Consider the following 4,796-nt stretch of genomic DNA (forward strand, 5'->3'; position numbering starts at 1 on the left):
CATCTCTGCTTTTGTGCATTAACTCTTACAGGATGGGGGAAATTGTCTTGGCGGAGGTTTGCACTCTCCGAGTGCTTCTAGTTATATTATTTTATTTTAAAAAAACGTRTGTTCTGAGCTGTCAAAACAAAACCCAGCAAAAACAAATATGGCTGTCCCCACTGCGAGCTGAACTGTGGTCCCTCTTATTAATAGGATTTCCTTCTCCTGCGGTAAAACCCTTCTTTGTACTGATCCTTACACATTCATCAAAATAACTTTGAGGCGTTCACTTACTGCTGGTTGAGTTCCATAAYTTCAGTCGGAGTTCCTGCTAAGACAGGTTCTGTTCAGACTACCAGATACATGCAGATCAAAAGTGGTCCAGACCATGACCAAAGGTGGTCTGGCAAAAACATTTTAATGCACACTGAGTGGGGTTCAGACCACTATTCAAATGAATCAGTTGTAACAGGTCTAAACAAATTTGTAAAGTTCACGTCAACAAATACAAATCTTCAGGTATAGTTCTGCTGAACCATCACTACCTTTAAAGACAAAAGTCACATACGTCCACAAAGTTTTTATAAAAACCAGACACACCCTTCTGTGTAATTCTGCAAAGATCACAGTTCTAACAAAACCTCAGACTTTGCTTTGATAAGAAAGAAAAAGTTGACTGTGCTCATGACACAAAAGGCTCACGTTAACGACTCTGCATTGCTGTAAAGAGCAGCAGTGATTTCACCAACCTGGGTTTTAGTTAAACATGTTCACTGGAAACATTTCAAGTCTCAAAGTCATCTAAAGGAGACAAACAAGATTTGTTTTTAGTACGTCTCCCTGAAGGAAGACACAAACCACATAATGCAGAACAGTCAGAAGAAAAGGTTTCTTTATATTCTGTCCAAATGAGCCACGAATCAGAAAACCATGAAAGGCTTTAAGGCCAAAAGCCAAATTAAGTTAGCATATGACAAGAAAATGGTGTTTCTGATTTTAAAAACAAAAAATATCTCCTCATTTAAACTTTAGCGATTCTTGGAGCATGTCGTCGTAAAAGACTGCCTGGGTTTGGGCCAGGTGAGAACTGGAAGCTATGACCAGGTGTACAGTCAACAGAGGTGTGGGTCAGCTGCCACGCTGTCTGAGATAAGCTGCACATGTCGTCTGGTTTCTAGGTGAAAGATTAAAAGTCACACACTCACACACACCAGCTTTACGAGAAACAACATGACCAGTCTGACTGAATGGAAACAACAACAAAAAAGTTTGGTTTGCAAAACAAAACGTTCTCCATGCAAAGAAGTCAGCGTGTCGCTACAGTTTACTGCAGTGAAGCCTGGGACATTCAAACTCATGCAAAATGTTTGTGACTGTGTTTATTTTTAAAACATCAGACAGGAAATCCAGATCGTCCCACAAATCGGTTAGATACGCTGCCAACTGTGCTGACGTGACGCGTCAGTCACTGCACCTGCTGCCACGACCAGAAACCTCTGTGTCTCACAAGGCTGACTTCTGTTTTTCACCACTTTCTGTTATTTACCGTATATTTTTAAGCACAAATGTGTCTCGCTGACAACTTTTGTCTGCGATCTAAAAAACTTGCCTCAAAATTCAACTCTTCAGCTTTTTGTGTTTCTTTAGTTAGAAAGCACAATAATCTTAATCCGTATTAATATGAATAAAAGGTTTAACAAGCGAGTATAGTGGAGACAATGTTGTGAAGGTTAAAACACTTTTCACATTAAACCAGGGGTCTGCAACCTGAGGCTCGAGGGCCACATGTGGGTGATGGCCTCTCTGCAGTGGTTCTGCGAAGCTTTAACCAAAACCATGAAACTGATTTTTATAACTACAACAGAAAAGACGTGACGCATGTTCATCAGATCATGCTAATTATTTGTTAGCCTGTTAGCTGCTTCTTTTATTAAAAKTTTCAGCCACAGTCTGATCTTTATCTCAAATCAAATACCTTTAAGGTAAATAACTGTGAAGAAAAACAGGAAGTGCTGTATTATTGCTAACATTTCACAGATTACAGTCTTTAATATAGGCGCTCTTCAAATAAAAGCTCATCTTTGATAAAAACTATAATTAAAAAGGTGAAGMAATTAAGGTCTAGTTTTTAAATCAAGACACAATTACACAGGACAAACCTGCCTAATTTAAAATATTCACTTTCATTTTATCATTTTAAAATAGAATACTWAGTATTTCCACAAATATGAAAAGGACTTAAAAAAAAGGCATTCACAGTTACGTGTTTTAATTTTGATCTAAAAAAATGTAAAAACCCTGAAGTAGTTTTCACTTTTCTTCATATGAAGGATCTTATTTTGTCATAATATGTAAAAAATACTAATACATGTTAAAAATTTGTTTCACGTTTTTTGTTATTATTTTAATGTTTCTAAGTGCCATCAAACTGGAAGTGGCCACCAGCTGACAATCACATTTCTAGCACACTTTGCCGTTCTGGGTATGTTTTATTTGGTGATTAAAGGGATATAAATGATTTTTTTAAATATCTTACTGTAAAGGTTGCAGACACCTGCTTTAAACCATGAACATCTCAGGTCAGAGGAAGACAATAGATGATGAACTAGCCTTGGGTTACATTCCTATTTTTTAAATGTTAAAACAGAACACAAGCCTCGCCTCTACCAGCCCATAATATTTGTGGCATGATCCATACAAACTGTTAGCCTGATTTCATGAGAACCAACACTGATAATAAACATATTTGTAAAGGTGTCCATCTGTTTCTGCAGATAAATAATATAACATATTACTACGTACGATGGAAGTACACACAGAGTGAATTAGAGYAAACAAAGTACCCAGGTTTTGACTCAAGCTTTCAGAATTTGGAGCTACTTATCTCCTCCCCTACAGTATCTGTTCCCTCTCTGTCTCCATCTAGACTTTGCCCCCTCTCAGGTCATTTGTAGCTCAGGAAACGGATCAATAATGAGTTCAGATTTACTGGCTAAGTGCTCACCTTGGATACTCAGTGCCATTCAATCCAGCCAGGGATTTATCTGGCTTCAGCAGAGTCAAGTTTCACATGTCCGAGGTGCTTAAAGGGCTTCTGAGACACAGTCAGGAGGAAAATTACTTCACAAWATCACCTTAAATGTAAAAATAAGTCAATAAGATGAAGACAAAAAAAACTTAAATGGATATATGGTTCTATTTCCTCAAGCTTTATGGTGTTCATTAACTGTAAAAAAGCCACATGGCAGAAGAAATGTTCTCATTTGTGTGGTCACTGTATACATGGGATTTAAACGGACCAATATTTATGCTAATAACTTTAGCTTAACAAAAAAGTGACTTACAAAACTAGCTTAACTTGTAAAGCAGGTATGGTGACAGCAGACTAAAAACTATGTAARCCCACGTATTTTTAGTCGATTTTAGCTCGAGTATTACTTTAATTAAAACTATAATGAAACACTGATGGGGATGATAAAACTGTTTCAAATTAATTAGTTTAAAAAGTCCAGTCTCGGACCGACGGACTTTCCATATATTTTTAAACAGACTTCCATAAAAACAGCGACACGTCAGAAACKTCTTACCGGGAGTAAGGGACGTCATTTCGGTCCGAATCCACCGTAGAAAATGAGTCCGGAGATTTAAAAGTACAAAACCACGTTTAGTAGCATTTATCAGTTCCACGTACCGACTTCACTCGCCTCGATGATAATCGTCTGATTGGAGTTCCTRAAATAAAAAAGTAGGAGTTTTTTAAGGCCAGAGTAATCGAACCTAGCTTCCGGATTGGTGGAATTTAAAAGGGGATCGGCAAAACAATCCATYTTTCAACTTTTCTGTTTATCAGGTCTGGAGCAGATGTGGCCGATGTGAGYTTGTATGTTGTAAACCATGTAAACAGCAAACTGTAAAAAAGTAAATAGTTATGAACATGGTTGAACATAGTTTTCAGTGCTTGTAAAATTGTTTTTGATACATTTAAAAGTTTCAAGGACTTTGCAGCTAATTTTACACCGGTTTGAATTAAAATTTAAACCTAAAACCTGAACAATCTTACAGAAGAAGTTCTGAAGACCCAACAATGCAGATTATAGCTCTTTTGCACAAATTACAAACTCCAAAAGCAGATATGTATCTCAATAAACGGAGTGAAAAAATATGTACATAAAATATGTAATTATGAAGACATTATGAAACAATGGAATAGTATTTAGAAATAATTATATTATCTGCAGTATATTTTATCATTTTTTCTTTACATAAGATTATTTTTCTTCTCTCCAGTCCCTTTTCTTTCAACTGTTCTTTCAACATTTTGTTGAGCTTTGTTAGATTCTAGTATCTGTGGATTAATGATCATCTACAAAAATAGATGATTCAAACAAATTATATCAGAAGATCCTCTGCAGTTTTGTTGATTCACAATCTGGAACTAAAACATCTTGGCTCTGGATCCACAAAGACTGGCTAAACTAGAACATTTCATAATCTATTTAAACAAGACATYCAAATTGTCTTAACAACCATCTATGCTTGGAGTACTTGTCTGTTTTAATAGCTGTGGCAAAAATTGCAACAATTTTAACATTAAAACTGTTAAAATATTAACTTCTGAGGGTTGTCTCAAGTTTCTAACTACATTACTAGAGAATAATTCATGTGAATTCATGAATACTTTGTCTGTAATAATCATAAATTTGTTAGATAATTTGCTCCATTTATAGGACCAGAAACATTTATTTATGATGTGGAACACTCTACATTAAGAATTCAGTTCAGCCAACCCTTTGTTAAAGAAAAAAACCCACAAC

The sequence above is a fragment of the Austrofundulus limnaeus genome, unplaced genomic scaffold, assembly GCF_001266775.1.
Source record: "Austrofundulus limnaeus strain Quisiro unplaced genomic scaffold, Austrofundulus_limnaeus-1.0 Scaffold194, whole genome shotgun sequence".
Taxonomy (NCBI): domain Eukaryota; kingdom Metazoa; phylum Chordata; class Actinopteri; order Cyprinodontiformes; family Rivulidae; genus Austrofundulus; species Austrofundulus limnaeus.